The sequence below is a fragment of the Gorilla gorilla genome, chromosome 21 (genome assembly GCF_029281585.2).
Source record: "Gorilla gorilla gorilla isolate KB3781 chromosome 21, NHGRI_mGorGor1-v2.1_pri, whole genome shotgun sequence".
NCBI classification, from domain to species: Eukaryota; Metazoa; Chordata; class Mammalia; order Primates; family Hominidae; genus Gorilla; species Gorilla gorilla.
Window position 1 is genome coordinate 75,420,109 of NC_073245.2, and position 19,804 is coordinate 75,439,912.

The following is a 19,804-nucleotide window of genomic DNA, read 5'->3' on the forward strand; positions in this document are numbered from 1 at the left end:
GCAGAGGCTCTGGGCAGGCAGGCTTCCGCTGGGCTGGGTGAGGTGGCGAGGCCTGAGGGAAGTGGCTGGAGCTGATGGCGCCTGCTCCTTAGATTTAAACCAGCTGTGACATTTCCAATATTCGTGGTTTTCAAGGCACTTTCTCATTTGTAAACGTGGTCACCAAAAGAGGACAGAGGCCCCTCCTTTCTCAGTAAATACTTGCTGAGCTTCTGGGGAGTGCTGGCAGTTGGTGGCCACCAGACACTCCCAGATCCCTGCCTCTTGCAGATGCTGGTCTCTTCTGTCTGGCATGCATGACCTTTGCGGTCACACCCCAGGATGCTTGTTGTGAGGCTCTGAGGAGCGGGGAGTCGACGGCTCTAATGTTTGCATAAGTGTGACTTTTCTGAATGCGTTGGCAGAGACGGGGGTGAGAAGCAAATAATCTGTTTTGGTTTTGCACATTCTGGTGAATTCTGCAAGCGAGACTCCCAAACAGCTGCCTTAGAGTCCAGGATAAAGCTACGGGTGACAATGCCAGGTAGCAACGTCTCATTCAGCATCACTGACAGCACCAGATGGAAAGAGCCCCCGCCCCTTCCATACACGGATGCTCATGCACCACACACACACACACACACACCATACAAACGTAGACATGCAAATTTGCATGCATGCAAACCTGCATGTGCACACACAGACACACACGTACCACACACCACACACACAGATACACACAGACACACACTCACCATACATCCCACACATAGGCACACACATACACACACACACAACACATACAGACACACACATGTGCACACAGTCTGTGTCTGTGGTTACTGACCAGGAGGGAGTGTGTGGTTGAGGGCTTAGGGGGTAGGGAAACCTGGTTTGGTCTCCCTGCTCAAACCAGCTCTGGGGCCTCCTTAAGACTCGCTTTTCTCATCTGTCGCATGTTGGTGAAGGCTCCTGCCCCATCACCTCCCAAGGAGGTGATGGAACTTCAAACACGGTGACAGATGGAGAGGGCAGCCTGATGGGGAGGAGATGTGATGAGTGGGTGCCATGAGCTGCAGCCCACCTACGTGTACTTTGGATGAGCAGAGTTGAGGCAGTCGATAGGTTGGAGCAGTTGGTAGGGAGGTGCCCCTCTGGCACGGGAAGGGCTCACTTGAGGCTGGATGCACGAGACATCCTCGCCGGGACAAGGCAAAGGCCCTCTCCACCCCAGGTCCAGCCTTCACAGAGCTGCCAGAGGTGCTGCTTAGAAGCAGAGTCCAGAGGCAGCAGCCAGGGGCTGGCCAGACTGGAAACTATGGAAGAGGTGGGAGGACCACAGAGATCCTCTTCTCAGGTGAGGGCTGCCTCCCCCGCTCCTGCTGTCTCTGATTACTTGAATCAGTGCTGGACAAAGGACCATCTCATGGAAAAGCCTCACCAAGTACCTCCAACCAATCTTCCGTCTTCGGCTCAAATGCCCCCTGCTCATGGAGGCCTTCACTCCCTGGCACCCACACTCCCTGGCACCCACACTCCCTGGCACCCACACTCCCTGGCACCCACACTAGGCCAGTGCCCCGGTTTTATGCCATCATAAAGCAACACATTTCCTCTTTGTGGCTCTTAAGTCAGATGTGACCACACGCCCAGTCCGGCAACCGCACGGGAAGTCTCTCCCCCTAGACTGTGCTCCATGGGGTGGACCCAGGCCTTGTGCTGTTTTTACTTATATCCCCCATGGAGACCAGAGCTAGGCAGAGAGTACAGCAGCACCCCAACTTTCAGCCGGTTACCCATACATCTCTCATGTCATGAAGTACAATGAAACTATAGCACACACACATTCCAGTGGAAAAAAATAATTTTCAAAGTTCCCTGGAGTTCGTTGCAGTGGAATCCATGGCCCAGGTGAGCACAGCTGCAGAGAGCCAGACGGCTGCGCGGGGGAGCCGCAGAGCTGGGCAATTGCGAATTAAGTCCCGGTGATCGGTGACCGCCGAGGCTCTGGCAGGCGGAGGGCGGGGTGCGGAGATGCCGTTCAGAACCTCGGACAGCGCCGCGGCCCATCCGGCCAGCCAGAAGCTGGGTTTCATCTGTTTTCTTGGGGACTCCAGGATTATGGAGTATTGCCATGATAGGGGCCAGAGTGCTTTATCCCCCAAAGCACCCCCCAAAACGCGGCACGGGTGCAGGCTCCGGCCTCAACACCTGCTGCCTTGCCGTGTGATCTGGGGTGGAGCTTCCTCACGTCTCTGGGGCTGTTTCCCACAGGAGGAAGAGGTTTAGTTCAGCCTGGAACGAGGGCATCCCATCTGAGCCGAGACCTCTTTGAGGGTCCTTGTATGTCACCTGCTGTCTGTCACTGGTTCGCCTTCTGGCATCTTTGATACCTCCCCAGTCAGAGACCTCTGTTTGTGCCAAGAAGTCATCTGCTGTGTCTTCAAACAAGACCGTAGGAGGCAGAGCCTCTGGTGCTGGCGCATTGCAGGAGCTAATACCTCGTCACCAACGGAGTGAAGAGACCACGGCTTTCCCCTTTCCTTCCTGTATTCCAGCTTGCATGGATGCCAGCAGAATTCAATCTAAAGTGGAAAGAGAAAAGTAAACAAACCTGAGAATTTTCTGGATCTCTGCAGAGCTGGGCACTTTGCCAGTACAGGTTTTATTGGAGGGAAGTGGTGGGTCGCTTCCTCGTGTTCCCATCGCACAGGCTGGAGTAAACTAGCTCTGTAAGCAGGCTTGCCTTTGGCCGACAGATGACAACGTGTCTGCACGTAGACATAGACTTTACAAAGGGCTAGAGATGGCTGGTGGTTCTTATGAGGAGATGGCCCTGAGGCCGATCAGTGTCATTCCAGTCAAAGGGCTGCCTGTTAGGGGCACGTGACATCCCCCAGCACCCGACCTGCCCGGACAACCAGCCACCAGGCAGACAGGAGTGAGGGGGTGAACAAGGTATGGACTGAATCCACAGCCTACCTGGACGACCACACCACGAAGACAGGAGTGAGGAGGTGAATGCGGTATGGACTGAATCCACAGCCTGCCTGGACAACCTCACCACGAAGACAGGAGCGAGGGGGTGAACACAGTGTGGACTGAATCCACAGTCTGTCTGGACGACCAGCCACCACGCAGACAGGAGCAAGGGGGTTAATGCAGTGTGGACCGAATCCACAGTCTGTCCAGATGACCAGCCACCACGCAGACAGGAGCGAGGGGGTGAACCCAGTGTGGACCGAATCCACGGTCTGCCCAGATGACCACCCAACACACAGACAGGAGTGAGGGGGTGAACCCAGTGTGGACCGAATCCACAGTCTGTCCGGATGACCAGCCACCACGCAGACAGGACCGAGGGGGTGAATGCAGTGTGGACCGAATCCAGTCTGTCCGGACGACCAGCCACCATGCAGACAGGACCGAGGGGGTGAATGCAGTGTGGACCGAATCCACAGCCTGCACCCCTGGCACCTGCATGGGTCTCCAGTCTCCAGTGACTGCTGTCACAAAGTATCACAGACTGGTCACTCAAAACAGCAGAAATGTGTCCTTGCACAGTCTGGAGGCCAGGGTCTGAAACCAGGCTGTGGGCAGGACCATGCTCCCTCTGTGGCCTCTGGGTGGCAGGTCTTGCCTTGCCTCTTCTGACTTCTGGGGTCTCCGGCATGTGTGGCTGCGTCACATAACCACAGCGTCTTCACACAGCCGTCTCTCCTCCATCATCAGTGTCTCTTCTCTTCTTAGGAAAACACCGGTCATATTGGATGACGGGCCCACCCTTCTCTAGCATGACTGCATCTTAACTGCTTACATCTGCAACGACCTTACTTCCCAAGGAGGTCACAGGCTGAGGCTCCCAGAAGGCACACGTCCTTGGGGGATGCTCGGTGGAGCTGGAGCTGGCGAGATGTACCACTGGCCTGTTCTGGGGCCTGGGGGGCGACTCTTATGGAGACCCCAGACCTGTCGGGCAGTGGGTTTGGAGCATTCCTCCCCTCCTGCAAACAGCACTGCAGGGCACCCAGGTGGTCCTCACTGGCTTCCCTGCCTCCCCTTGGGCCCTACCAGGTCAGCCCTGCGTGGGCGTGGCAGCAGAAGCCGGCCCTGACTGTGCTCTCCTCATCTGGAAGAAGGCGTGGGGTGGGCACACCGTGCACCCTATCCACCCCCGAGCAGGGAGCAGGGATGGGATGGGGGCTGTGGGATGAGCAGGGATGGGATGGGGGCCGTGGGAGGAGCAGGGGAGGGATGGGGGCCATGGGATGAGCAGGGATGGGATGGGGGCCATGGGAGGAGCAGGGGAGGGATGGGGGCCGTGGGGGAGCAGGGATGGGATGGGGGCCATGGGAGGAGCAGGGATGGGATGGGGGCCATGGGAGGAGCAGGGATGGGATGGGGGCCGTGGGAGGAGCAGGGATGGGATGGGGGCCGTGGGGGAGCAGGGGAGGGGGTGGGACCGAGGGGGAAGCAGGGATGGGGGTGAGGGCTGTGAGGGGGCAGGGATGGGGGTGGTGGGTGGGGGAGCAGAGCATTCAGAGCTGCTGGAGTCAGTGAGATAGTTGGGGGGAATTAGGCCTGGAGAGTGAGTGGGATTTAGGAGGTGGGGGGTGGGAAGGATGTGGACATAGCCGGTGGAGTCAGACAGGCTTGGGGCACAGGGCAGAGGGGTCTGGCCAGCCCAGAGCAAGGGTGGGTGTCAGGATAGAGCAAGGCTGCGAATGACAAGGCCCCCACCAGGTGGTCTGTGCCCTGGAAGGTGCCTCAGAGAGACTTGGACCCCAACGCCCAGATGGAGGGCCTTGGGCCACATGAGGGGGTCCACACCCTGCACAGCCCACATTGGAGGGGGCGCTGCCCTCATTGCACCTCTGAATCTTCACAATTTTCTATTTTTTAAAGACACAGTCTCCCTCTGTTGCCCATGCTGGAGTGCAGGGGTGCTGTCATGGCTCACAGCAGCCTCAACCTCCTGGGCTCCAGTGATCCTCCTGCCTCAGCCTCCCAAAGCACTGAGACGAACATATACGCAGGCACACATGCACACAGGCTGTGAAATGTATGTCTCCAAGTGGCTGCGGGCCCCTGAAGGGCTGCTGCAGCCCTGGGGCTTTGCTCTTCAGAGCCATGTCGAGGGAGCTGTAGCGGGAGCCACATGTGACCCCCAGATCCAGACAGAGACCACTTCCAGGCCCCAGGAGGCCCACACTCCCCTCCACTCCACAGCGCCCCCAAAGGTGCCCACGCCTCTGACCCCCACCCTGGGTGAGTAGGAGCACGTAGCAGGTGCCCCTCATGTGCAGCTCTCTCATCCACACATACTCACACATGCTCACACAGGAAAGCACATGCCCGCTATGTCCTGCTGCATTGCTGGGCAGTGTCCACTGCACGTCGCTCGCTGCACTGCTGGGCAGTGTCTGCTGCATGTCACTTGCTGCACTGCTGGGCAGTGTCCACTGCACGTCACTCGCTGCACTGCTGGGCAGTGTCCACTGCATGTCACTCTCTGCATTGCTGGGCAGTGTCCGCTGCGTGTCGCTTGTTGCATCGCTGGGCAGTGTCTACTGCACGTTGCTCGCTGCACGTCACTCTCTGCATTGCTGGGCAGTGTTCGCTGCGTGTCGCTTGTTGCATCGCTGGGCAGTGTCTACTGCATGTTGCTCGCTGCACTGCTGGGCAGTGTCCACTGCACGTCACTCGCTGCACTGCTGGGCAGTGTCCGCTGCATGTCGCTCTCTGCATTGCTGGGCAGTGTCCGCTGCACGCCGCTCATTGCATTGCTGGGCAGTGTCCGCTGCACGTCGCTCGCTGCATTGCTGGGCAGTGTCCGCTGCACACCGCTCATTGCATCTCTGGGCAGTGTCTACTGCACGGTGGACGCTCCTGCACTCATGGACTTCAGGCTGCTTCCCGTTGGACGCGATTGTGAGTGACGCTGCTGTGAGCCTCCAGGTACTGGCCTTGGAGCCAGCAAATGCTTTCATTTCTCTCATGCAACATCTGGGGCTGGAATTTCTGGGTCATATGGTGGGTGTATATTTGACTGTACTAGAAAGTGTCAAGCGGTTCTGAAGTGGCCGCACCGTGCACAGCCCCAGACAGTGTGAGCGTCTGCTGCCTGCAGCCCCCCAGCACTGCCCAGCCAGTCTTTCCAGTTTGTGCCATTCTGGTGGGGGTGAGGCAGCACTGCACAGGGTCTTATTTCCATCTCCTGAAGCCCATGTGTTTTCTCTCTGGAGGATGGGGGACTCAAGGCGCCCTCCCCACCCCCTCCTGCCTTCTCCATAAATCTCTCCCTCTGAAAAACACAATCAATAAGCCACAGAGCCCAACATGCGACCGCAAAGCCGCTCCATTATTAAGTCTGTAATTGCTGAGAATTAATTTGCTAATTGCATGCAACTAATCTGCGTCCTTTCTGTTTTATATCAATTAACAGAGTAATTAAAAAAAGCAATCTTCATGTCAGCTCCTCCCTGGCAGACTTAGCCTGCCAGAGCTAATGAGACAGGCCACCCTTCAGCCAACCTCATTAGTGACGACCGTGTGGCCAGGAAGTCCTTGATGTGCGATGTGCAGTAGCTAACAAGGGCCCCCCTGCCGCGAAGCAACAACTTGCTGGGCATGGAGCAGGGACCCACGGGTCCCCATCATTGCCTCTGGGCTGATGGGACCCACAAGTGTGCCAACACAGGGGCTTTGCTGGGCTGGCAAGTGCAGGGGTCCCCAGCCAGGCAGTTTCAGAAGAGCAGGCACGACACCAAGGCCTAGGAAGGAGGCCATGGAGGCCCGAGTATCCCAGGGGGTCTTTGCTGGGATCTGGCATTGGGTGCCTCTCCCACTACGCAGGGATGGAGAGAAAAGACACTGAGAGTCCTGGGGCTGATGAAGAGCTTGAGCTCGGAGTCTGACCACCCACAGACAGCAGAGTGATGGACGCCTCCAACACAGAACGCAGCCCTCCCTGCCTCCAGCCCACAAAGCCTCCTCCTCCACAGCCTGACAAGGGCCAGTGCTGGGCCAGCTGCTGGAGGACAGACAGCCATGCCAGGGGACACCACAGCTCCCAGCTCCCTCCTGCGCCTCCCTGGCCACCATGAGGATGGAAGACAGCACCAAGGACGAAGAAGAGAGCCTGAGCAGAGGCCAGGACCTGGGGCCGACTCAGGGACCAGGCAAGCACACCTTGCCATCTTGCCTGTCCCCTCTGCTGAGCAGGACTATTGCTGGCACTGGCCCCCTCCACAGCACCCAAGCCAGCCTTGGGCAAAAGGTGCTTTCATCCCAGCTGACCCCTGGTGCCAGCCCGGTACACACCAGTGAGGGGATCACCAGGGAGGCCTGGTGCCAGCCCGGTGTGCGCCAGTGAGGGGATTGCCAGGTAGGCCTCCACACAGACTGACCTCTTTTGGTGCTGCGGGAGGGGCTGCCACTGTAGATGCTCTCAGCTGGGGAACCTTCCCCAGAGCAAGCTGCTGGATGTGCAGGGGCCCCGGGCATGCTGTCCAGCAGGTCCTCCCAGGCTCCCAGCTGCCCCCATCCATGGCCTTCCGACACAGCCGCCAGCCGCTGACCGACATCAGGTGCCCGTGCATTGCTGGGCCCATCCTCCAGCACTGTCACGTTCATCTTAGCAACGGCTCGTGAGGTTGGATGGCTTCTGTCCATGCTCAGCCAAGGAGCCACTCGGAGCGGTTAAGTGGCCTTCCCCTGGCTGCAGAGTAGAGCCGGATGGAGTTGGACCTGGACGCAGGCCGCCCCCAGCCTGTGCTCCTGGCCACCGCTCAGCCTGCCCCTGCTGCCAACACGGTCCGAATGAGCACTGTGTGTCCCACACGCCTGCACGGGCCCAGAGGCTGGTGTGTGCCAGGCTCAGCACCTCAGGACCCTCGGTCTGACCGCTCGATGCCCAGGAAGCCCAGGAAGTGCCTGCATCGCCCTCATCCCCTGCACGGTCACCCCAACATGAGTCCCTGCACCCCCCTTCCTGACCTCCCTCACCCTGCACCTTTCTCCTGTACCCTCCAGGTCCTGGCCCCTCCCCTCCCCCAGAATGAGCCCTTCAATTTCTCACCCAACGAAAGCCTGGCCCTGCCCTGAGGCCCCCGTCAAGGGGCAGGGGCAGGGGCTGCTCCCACCCTCCTGTCAAGGTGACTCCATTCCTGGGCCATTCTCCCTCCTCCTCCCCGAAGTCCTCGCCTCCCGGGCCCAGGCTCTGCCACCTGCCTGGCTTAGCCTCCAACCCAGCCCCCCGCCTTCCATCTCCCCTTGCCCACCAGAGGGTGGGGCCCCAGACATGGGCTCCTGTCCCTCTGGCCTGCCTGGCCCCCCCACATGCACACAGGGTGAGGCGGGGCAGGGAAGCTGGGCGTTGGGCATCCAGCCCTGGGGAAGAGCCAGGCCAGGGTGAGGCTGAGGGTGCTCAGCTGCCGGGTGCTCAGGAAAGCAGGGAGCAGGAAACTCCTGGAATTGGGAATTAAGTGCAAGGAGAGGGGATGTGTGGAGCTGGCAGCATTCTGCCAAGTGCTCCCCCAGAGAGCCAGCTGCACTGGAGCCCACACGCACAGAGCCCGGGGTGTAGCACTCACACACACGCTCGTGTCTGCCTTCACGTGTGTATGTGAGTGTGGAGTGTGCACACGCATGCTTGTGTGTGCTTGTGCACATTTGAATGTGCACCTGTGGATGTGGTGCCCAGGTGCATGTATGTATGCTCCCGTGCAAGCACTATGTGTGTGCATTAGGAGGCAGGAACCACGACTGCACAGCCCAGCAGGGCGCCCCCACCGTCACCCACCCTGAAACGAAAGGGACCACCAGGTCACCCAGGCTGGAGGGTTTCTAGTTGCTCCCCTCGGGGTCACTTAAGAGTCAGGCGAGTCCACAAGACCTGCTACTGCAAAATCACAGCCTGCAGCATCTCAGGGCCCGTCTTCCACCCCAGCCCATTGTCATTCTGCATAAAAGCAGAAAAAAAAAAAAAGGCACCAAACTGCACCAAGCGTGCAACAGATGCAGCTCAAACAGACTCGTGTACGACACGGAAGAGACAAAAGCGTTGCCGGCAACTTGTTTGTGACACACATGATACAGAAAGGTGACGAAACATCACAGATCTGTGGGAAAACAACTAAACTGCAAACTGAAGAATGGGCTTGGGCAGACCACTCACAGAAGAAATCCCAAAAGCCAATAAATGACTTGAAACTATCCAGTGTCACCATTAAAGAAATGCAGATGTAAATAAAGTTTGACTTTCAAACTAGCAAAAAATGTATGAAACTATGAAGCTCGATGTGTGTGATCATCAGCAGAGGCCGACGCTGCAGGCAGGGCCAAAGCTTCTGACCCTGACCCCCAGGGAGGAACCCAGAGGCCAGTCAGGGAGGGGCAGCGAGCTCACGGCCAGGCAGCGCCACAGCACTGGCGACCCTCAGGGAGAACAGGCACTACCCAGGGCTGGATGCGTAACGGGCCCCCCGGCCACACCCCACCGCCCACCAGAGCCGCAGCTCCTGAGAACGTATCCAGAGGCAAGGCCAAAGTCAGCCACGGCACAAACATTTGTGCATCAAGGTCCTGTTGCCCTGCAACAACTCACCACAAACAGAGGGGTGGAAACCTCCATGTCATCGGACGGCCCAGCGGCCAGAAGTCCAACGCCATCTCCCTGGGCTGATGTCTGTGCAAGCAGGGCTGATGCCATAGCTTTTCCGGCTTCTGGAAGCTGCCACAGCCCCTGGCTCATGGCACCGTCCTCACATCCTCTGAATCCACATTCTCCTCTGAATCTCCTGCCTCCCTCTTTCCACTGTAAGGACCCTGTGATGACACTGCACCCTCAGACCCTGGTAACCCAGGGTCATCTTTCCACCTCAGGGCGTCTGACTTAAGCCTGCCTGGAGGGTCCCTGTGGTCACGTTCATGGGTTCCCACTTTGTGGGATCATTACTCTGCCTACCACACCATGTGGCCCTGTGTGTGTTTTCAGGGGGCATTTGCACTTATATGCAAATAACACATATATGAATAAACGTGTGAATGGTGGTCACGTAGGAGAGGGCATCTGTATGGGGCCACACCTGTATCTTCGCTGTGCTTTCCACTTGTTATTTTCTAAAGGGTGGATATGATCTTACAGAGGGTAGCTCAACGTCCAGTTGTGGAAGGAGATGGGACGAGGGTTGGATTTACTTGGAAACACAATGGTACCCACAGAGCAGCCAGGACTGAACTTGGCCTGGATCCACCCTGAGCCTGCTCAGTGCAGTAGGGGCTGGTGCTGCTGTGGCTCCATGGTTTCAAGTTAATTTTTGATCCATTTCAAGTTAATTTTTGCATATGGTGTGAGGTAAGTGTCCAGCTTCATTCTTTCTTATGTAGATGTGCAGTTTTCCCAGTGCCATTTGTTTGGGACTATATTTTAATTAACTATTTTTTTTTGAGACAGGAGGACCCCTTGAGCCCAGGAAGCTGCAGTGAACCAAGGTCATGCCACTGCACTCCAGCCGGGGTGACAGCCAAACCTATCTGCAGAAGGTGGTCCCTGAGCACAGCCGTGGTTTCCGCACCATGGTGGCCCTTGTCCCTCAGCCTGCAGTGGACACAGTGGATGTGGTCCCCAAGCTCCTGTTGTCTGGAGCCTTTCCAGACACCCGTGACCCATGGACCAGCCCAGAGACCTCAAGGGTCACCGCAACAAGTGTATTGTGGGAAGGGAGGGCCGAGATGACGCCGGCTGCAGAGACTGGCCAGAGCCAGAGCCAGATGCTGGAGAGTCTCATGGGTCCCAAGGTGCCCACAGGGCAGAAAAGCCCACACGTGGTGATGGGAGGGCGACCCGGACCACACACGCGAACTGACGCTGAGCCGCAGAGTCCTGGGGCCATCATGGCAGCCCTGCAAGGGCTCTCAAGGTCCTGGTTTCCCAATGGTCACACTGAGGCAGAGAAAACTGAAGCGTGGACCACTGTGGCCCAAGGCCAGACCCCAATCTCGCCAGGCTTGGAATTAACCCCGGGTAGATGGCGGCACGGGCTTAGCTGGCCTTTTCCAACATCTCGTCAGCCCCAGGGCTCCTTGCTGTTAGGGTCTCCAGGTTTAGCAAATGAAAAAACAGGTGCCCAGTTAAATTTGAATTCCAGAAAAACAAGAAATTCTTTTTTTTGTATGTGTGTGTTTTGTTTTGTTTTGTTTTTTGTTTTTTTGAGAAGGAGTCTCACTCTGTCACCCAGGCTGGAGTGCAGTGACGCCATCTTGGCTCACTGCAACCTCCGCCTCCTGAGTTCAAGTGATTTTCCTGCTTCAGCCTCCCAAGTAGCTGGGACTATAAGCATGCGCCACCACGCCCGGCTAATTTTTGTTTTAGTAGAGATGGGGTTTCACCATATTGGCCAGGCTGGTCTCAAGCTCCTGACCTCAGGTGATCCACCCAGCACTTTGGAATCCCAGGTGTGAGCCACCGTGTCCGGCCCATGAAATTCTTTTCTCATATAACCACATCTCACACGTGCACAGGGCATCCTTCATGCAAACCTCGGGGGTGGGGCCGGCATCCTGTTCTCCAACGTCTCTGCCCCAAGTCGAGTGGATGAAGACAGGACCTCCCGGCTCCTCCTCCCTCCCAGGTATGTTTAGCTTGTAATTCCACACTTACTTGTGGCAGGTGGCTGTCCCCAGCCCAAGGTCATGTCATGAATATTCTGGTTTGGGCATGGGAGCCTGGGGATGAATCACAGGCCAGATTAGCAGCCCCTCAACCCTCTCGCACCAAATCAATGGCCAGCAGGCCTACGTCAACGCAATAAACGTAAACCCCTTCTCTGCCAAAAAAGAAGGCTGGGTGAGTCCTCCCTGAGTCACCCAGAACATCTACTAGTCACAGCCAGTTATCAATTCCCTTCCCGGGAGCCACCGCTGCAGGAACATGGCAGCAGGGCAGAGATGGATGGGGCTGGGGCCTTGGTCCCCCTCCTGGCTCAGGCCACTGCGCAGCCGTCCTGCCCCAAGGCCCTCTCTACACGCTTGGTGGGCGCCACCGGGCACTGGGGGGCAGGAGGCAGAGGAGGGAATGGAGGTGAGCCACACAGGGGGGCCGGACTCCAGAGCCCAAGGAAGCTCGCCTCTGGAGCCTTTGTTACCCACATGTCCCTGAGGGGCCCTGCCAGGAGGACTGTCCCCGAAGGGAGAGGAGGCCTCAGACAGGCCGGGGATGCCCAACACAGCTGTGGAGCCATGTAAATTACACAACTCAGTAAATCAGAACAAAACCCAAGGAGAGAGACGAGCAAAAGTGAGAAAGGCCAGGGGAGAGGCCAGCGACGGCCACTGAGGGCTGTCAGGATGAACGCAGGCCACAGGCTGCAGTGTGGGGGACAGAGAAAGGCCAGGGGAGAGGCAAGCGGCGGCCGCTGAGGGCTGTCAGGATGAACGCAGGCCACAGACTGCAGTGTGGAGAATGGAGAGAGGCCAGGGAGGTCACCGAGAGTGAAGTATTTGGGGAGACAACGGGAGGCACATCCCACCCTGGAGCCATCTCACCGGGCCTCCAAGAGCGAAGTGTTTGGGGAGACAGCAGGAGGCACATCCCACCCTGGAGCCGTCTCGTCTCCTTCAGGACTGTGGGTGTCTGATTCTCCACGGCTCTTTAAACAAACTGAACCTAGAAATAGCACCAGCACCAACAGACTTGGCTATGTTTCGTGCAGGAAAGAGCGGGCAGGTGGGCCTTGGCATGGGGCTCCCAGCAGGAGGGAGGCAGCACTCCCTCTGCCCTTCCGCTCTGCTGGACAGGGAGCGGGCAGGCTCCGTCTGCATCTAGTCCTCCTCACACCCTGGGCGCTGGTTCTGTGATCATCTCCTCCTTGCAGGCAGGAAGTGGGGCTCAGGGAAGCCAAATTATCTAAGACCACACGGTTGTGGGGGCCGGGCTGGGTCCGAGGTGGTGGGTCCAGTGGGCTCTGCTCCTGGGACTGTCTCTCTCAGCCTGGCCCTCAGAGCTCCCCTGAGGCCTTGTCTCAGTCCAGGGACAGCCAGAGGTGGCCAAGGAGAAGGGTTCCCTCCACTCCATCAGCCTCGTAAAAAGAGCCTCAGATGACTGTCTCTGTGTTTATAGATGCGTTGCCCCAGGATAAGAGATGCAATTCTCTGAAAGGAAGCAAATGCGATCATTATCCTCTTCACCCAGGCCTCTTTGCTGGTGGGAGGTTAGTTTTGCATTTGATGAACATGGGCTGAGTCTCTCTAATGAGGAAGAGATGGGTGCACAGTGATTAGAAACTTGGCAGAGAAAGAAGCCATCACAGCTTCTGTGGGGAGGAGCCTCTGGGTTTGCCGTATCTGCAGACTGGCAGGAGGGCTCACAGCAGGCAGGCTGCACGCTGATCTCTGAGACCCCTGCGAGCCTGAATCCCCTTGCCTGCTGCCCCAGGCTCTCAGGAGGACAAGTCCCTGGGTTTGTGGGCGACCTTTGGTTGAAGCTGGGGGGCATCCACAAAAATAAAGCAGGTCAGAAACCGTCCTGAGGGCTCCCGCAGCCTCAGCACCCCAGGACACTTCCGCCCCACGGGACCCCTGCCCCACAGACAGGTGAGGCAGACGCAGGTAGCCGCCCACCCAAGCACCCTCAGCCAGCAGAGACGCAGGAAAATGTTTCTGCTCCACATACTCCGTTGAAATAGGCCCCACTGGGAGAGAACTTGCACTTGACCTGGGAACCACGGAGCCTGGAATTGGCGGTGAGCTTGGTGGTGCACAGTGCTGTGAACGGGGGCCTGGCAGCAGCAGGTAGGGCTGGCGCATTCCTGCCAACCCTCCGGGGGGAAAAGGCCCAGGAACAATGGAATATGACTCAGCACTAAAAAGGAACGACTTTCGAGCCACAGGAAGGCATGGAGAAACACATGCGTGTCACTAAGCGACAGAAGCCAGTGTGGAAAGGCTGAGGGGAATGTATGAGTCCAGCTATAGGACATTCTAGAAAAGGTGAATCCCTGGAGACAGTGGAGAGACCAGGAGTGGCCGAGGTTGGGGGAGCAGATAATTTTTAGGGCAGTGGAACTGTTCTGTATGATACAGCAGTGGTGGATACCTGACCTTACACATTGTCCAAAGCCACAGAATGCACAAGGCCAAGCGTGCGCTTAGGTGCACTCTGGACTTTGGTGAATAGAGATGTCTCCCCTATGACAACGTCCCACACCAACACAAGAGGCCAATCACGGGGGAAGCCGTGTGCAGGGGAGTGGGGAACAGGAAACTCTCTGTGCTTTCTGCTTAATTTATGTGTAAACCTAAAGCCACACCAAAAAATCAAGCCTATTCGTTTTTCAAAGGTGTAGGAGACAAGGCATAAATGAAGAAACTCTGTCAGGCAGAATGCTCATGCCAGGTGCCCTCCAGATGGAGCTGGGCATCTCTGCAGTGGTGACAGAGACCTGCCCCTGAGAATGGAGCTGGAGGGTCCACGGGTCAGTGTCCTCACCTGCCTGCCAGTGGGCCCGCGGATCAGTCTCCTCACCTGCCTGCCAGTGGCACTCATCTCTGAACATAACCATAAAAATCACGTTCCCCAAGGCAAACAGCAAAGCCTCGGCCCCAGACGCTACCGTTTCCCCTGAAAAATATTTTGTCAAGTGAAACATTTGAGAAATTAGCAAATTTTCCACTTCCAAGATCTTGCTGCAAAGTGCTGAGGCTTCATTCTGCCCAGAGAGCTCCACAATCACCTCCCTCTGAAAGCCCCCCTCCTTGGAGCCTCCTGGCTCCCACACAGAGGCACCGTGTGCCAGGGACTGGGCCCCATCCGGAGGCAGCCTGGACTCCACGTTTGCTCATTCTGCCAAAAAGAATTCGTGGCAAATAACGTTCACACAAGCACAGCCAGCGGCGGGCAGAGGTGGGTGCCTGTTGGCTTGTTTTAATTTTTTTACCATTTTTATCATGGAATATCATATCACAGGAGAAAGTGCAAAAGTGCCTGTGTCTAAGTGACTATGAATCAGAGGCCAAATGTTGTCAGCCCTCTAGGGGCCCTCTGCGTCCCTCCCTCCAGAGAGGAACGCCATCCGTGTCTTTCCTATCATTGTTCCCGACTTTATTTTTTTCCTCAGTTTTTTAATTGTGATAAAATATACGTAACATAACGTATATGACCATTCATAGCTGACCGTTCTTGCCACTTTTAAGCACCCAGTTCAGGAGCATCAAGGACATTCCCATGGCTGTGCAGGCGTCGCCACCATCCATTTCCAGAACTTTTCCACCTTCCCAAACTACAGCTCTGTCCCCATTCAACACTGACTCCCCATCCCCTCCCCTCAAGCCTGGGAGACGCCTGTCTATCTTCTCAGTGAATTTGATGACTCTCGTGTTTCTTATCATTGGAATTCCAGTTCCAGTGGAATACGCATTCCATTGGTACTTGTCCTTTTGTGACACTCATTTCATTTAGCATAACGTCCTCGAGGTTCATCCGTGCTGTCAAGGGCGACAGGCTCCCCTTCCTCTTTAAGGCTGAATCATTTTCCGCTGGATGGACGGACACATTTGCTTCTCCGTCCATCTGTCGACGGACACGCAGGTGGCCTCCACCCTCTAGCCCCTGTGAACACAGGTGTGCCAGTATTTCTTCATGTTCCCGCTTCCAATTCTCTGGAGATTGACCCAAAAGGGGGGTTGCTGGATCTCTGCTTTCTTTTACCTCTTTATATGCCTCCTAGATATCATAGTCTGCAGCTTTGCCTGTTCGTGAACTCCCTGTAAAAGGACTATTCTCAGTGTGTTCTTCTGATTTGCTGCTTTCCTGCCATCTCAGTTCTAAACTCCGTCCTCACTGCACGTGTGACTCTTGCCCACGCACGTTTGTGGCTGTGTCGCGTTCCCGGCGTGGCCACGCCGCCACGTATTGATCTGCCCGCTGCAGACACCTGGCCTATTTTCCAGGACTCTGCAGGCAGGGGCACCCTTCACCAGAGCGTGTGCAGGGCCTTTCTGTAGTGCCCTCCCCCAGAAGCACACGGGCCCGTCGGCCCCCGCGTCCTCGGACACGCAATGCTGTCGGTCGTTCTAACCGGGCCGTCCTGACGGGCGCGCAGCGGCATCCCACGGTGGTGTTCACGAGTGTTGCCCCGTGTGTGGGGAGGCGCCTGTTCAGCTGTGCCACCCGTTTTTCTAAGGAGTCCTCTTTTTCTTGCTGATTCGGAGTCCTTCATATTCTGGTTTTGAGTTCCTGTGAGTTTTATGAATGACCGCACCTTCACCCTCTCCCGTGTCTTCTGAGAAACAAAGTCATGTGTGCTGATGTTACCCGCTTCCGCTGCGGCAAAGGCTCTTGGGGGCCTTGTCTGTGAGGTCATCAGGACGGGGCTCTGGGTCAAAAGTGCTGCCCTCTGGGCATCCACCTGGGGGGATCTGAATGCCGTGGGAGTCTACTTTCCTTTTTTCCCCACGTGGGCACCTGACTTTCCTGGCACCAGAACAAGAGTCCAACCTTCCCCCAATAACCTGCAACGCCACTCCCTTCATCACACATCCAGCGTGCGTGGGCACGAGCACAGGCCCCCCTCGGTGCCCAGGCGGTGTCCTACCTCGTGGGTCAGTGGCCAAGCCCCCCGCCAGCAGCTCCTCGTGCTCTGGGCAACTGCGGCGCCATAACACGTCGCACTTGCCATCCGCTGTTGCACCGTCCACCTGCTCCTCAGGAGGGTCTGGGCTGCTCCCAGCCTTTCTGTACTTCTCTGTACATTTTAGAATTGGCTTCTAAAATCAATCTCTCTCTCTCACTCTCCCCCACTGGACTTCGCTGGCACTGACGTGCATCTACAGACAGACCCAGGGAAAATGGTCACCTTCCTAACAGCAATCTTTCCAATCCATGGAAGGGATGTCTCGGGTCTTCTTCAGTGTCTCGAGATTTGTGGGTTTGCCATAAATGTGTCACGTTTCTTTGCTGTTTGCTCTGGTGTGGTTCATAGTTTGATGTTATTAGAAATGACGTTTCCTACATTTATTTTCTCCCTTTTTGTGGTTAATGCCCTGATTTTCTTACACTGTCTTTAACCTAGAAGCGTCAACTCTCTCGCCAATGCCCACAGTGCAGGTCACGGGGGACCCCTGAGCACAGCCACCGTCCCCCGGGACAGCGCTATTCCCCATCCCCACCCCCGGCCCCCACTTTCTCACCCTCCCTAACCCTGCCCTGCTCCTGGGGTGTGGGGTGCACCCTCGTTGCCTCCCATCATGTGAAGCCTCCTTCGGCTTCCAGATGCACTGTGAGGCTTTCTAAATGTCCTAAGTGGAAGTCTAATTTATGGAGCTCTTTTCTGCACCCATGAAGAGAATGAGACTTTCCCCCTCCAGGTGCTGCTGTGGTGTCACCGTGAGGGGTTCTATCCCCTCAAGGTCCTGCTGCCATCGGGGCCACACCTGACCATTTGCTGCTGACTTGGGGCAGATTCCTTGGGGCTGGAGTGCAGGAGCCTCACCGCCAGGGGCTGCCACCCCCACCCCGGAGGGCTCACTCCAGGGATCTGGGTCTCAATCCCCAGAGAAGGGTGCATGGGACTCCTCCTCACTCACCCACTCACCTTTCCAACCAAAGCCGTGGACAGGCTCAGATCACTGTCCACACCCAACACCGCGCTTCCCGTGTACTCTGCCCGTGTGGTCAGCAGGGGCCGCTCCCTCCCCTCCCCCGCTGGCCCTCCTCCCCTCCTCTCCTCCCCCCGCCCCCTCATCACCCACCCGCCACCACACAATACGGTCCCTTTCATTGTCTTGTGTTAAGACTCTCGGGTGGGGGGGGGTGGTTATTACTGTCCCACTGTGTGACATCATAATAGGCTGCTGTCCCAGAAAACAAAGGCTTTCGAAGATGGCGAGGAGACACGTCCTATTTACGTCGTCACTGCCTAGACAGACGTGGAAGTGCGGGAGCAGAATAAACATCTGTATACGGAGAATAACAATAACGCTGGCTGCCCCGTTATTTCTGAAGCCTGCCTAAATTATGCCCTGTGCAGCACAGAAAGGGATTTTTTGTGTATGTGCAGGTGGATTAATAAAAAACCATTGAAATGCAAAGTGAGGGCTCCTCCCTCACACCCCCTCCCCGAGAGAAGGGTATCATCACCCAAGAACTCGCAGATCCTCTTGGGGACACATAGGCCGAGGTCGACCGTCCGCAAGCACGAGACCCAGGGCTGCAGAGGAAGGTTCTGGCTGCTGCTGTTACCGTCTTGGCCCCCAAAAGACCAAAAAAGGGCCACGTGCCAATCGTAAAAATCAGATGTGAATGAACCACACGGCTCGCAAGGGTGGGAGGTTCATGCCCCAGCCCAGGGGTTTCCCAACACCTTTACCATTGGCACCCCTGTTTTGGAAAAATAACACAGACGTTGTGCCACTACGTGGGAAATACACCCCGTGACTGAACTCCACGGCTTCATCCGCCTCCATCATTGGGCTGGCAAGTGTGGATTGGATCTCAATGCCCACCTGAGAGGAGGCCTGTCGGGTCCCCAAGCTGCCCCTGGGCCAGGCCACCCACACAGCAAGGGGCAGGGGCAGCCTCAAAGCACCCTGTGCTCCAGCGCGGCCCAGATGCACGCTCTGTTCAGGTGGGCGTAGAGTCCTTCTGCCTCGGTGTGGCCCCAGGGTGGGTGCAGCTCAGGGAGGAGGCGCAGTGAGTCCTTCCCTCCCTCGGCCGAGCAGGGCTTTCTGCCAAAGAAGGTGTTTCCCATCAGCGATGAAGAAGTAAGTTCAATGCTGTGGAAATGGATTCTCTGATTAAAACCAAAAAGCAAATCCAGCCCACCCGGCCACGTGCAGGGCTGCCTCCCACATAACCTGGTACTTGGTGGTGGACGGAGGAGCGGCCTCACCAGAGCACAGGGTGGGTGCAGCACTGGCTGCTGGAGACGCTGCCCCGTGTCACACAGGGTGCACGGAAGCCCCACCGTGGAAGTCACTGGCTAGTTCCTGCCAGCAGCGAGTAGCAGCCAGCATTTAAAGACACACCTGGGGGTTGAGCCCAATTTATTGTCTTTATTAAAAAGGATATTATAGTAGCCTGTTTTCACACTGCTATAAAGACATACCCGAGACTGGGTAATTTATAAAGAAAAGAGACTTAATTGACTCACAGTTCCACATGACTGAGGAGGCCTCAGGAAACTTACAATCACGATGGAAGGGAAGGAGACAGGTCTTACACGGTGGCAGGCGAGAGAGAGGAGTGTGTGAGAGTGCAGGGACAACTACCACTTATGAAACCATCAGATCTCATGAGAATTCACTCATTATCATGAGAACAACATGGGAGAAACTGCCCCCGTAATCCAATCATTTCCCACCAGGTCTCTCCCTTAACACCTGGGGATTACAACTCAAGATGAGATTTGGGTGGGGACACAAAGCCTAACCATACAGGTATCAAGTGTTCCATGCTGCCCTTTGTTGAAAACTGACTTTTATGGCCCTGCCATGTGACCATGGGTGACAAATGCTATTCCCTCCCAGCTTGGGGCCACGGTTTCTCCAGCCTGTATATTAAAGCCTTATCTGTTCTTCCTCCCGAGGCCTGGAGGGCTCACCGGCCCGTGAGCCCTGTGACATTACTTCCCCTGGGCAGACTCAGGGCACCATGAAGCTTCCCACCAGGTAGGCACTCACTGTGTCTGTTACGCTGGGCGCCGGCCCGAGTCCTAAAGATAGGCAGCCCTGAGGGCAGAGGCACTCACTGGAGCTCACATGCACACACGTGCACACACATGCACACACATGCACACATGCACACACGTGCACACACACAAACAGCCAG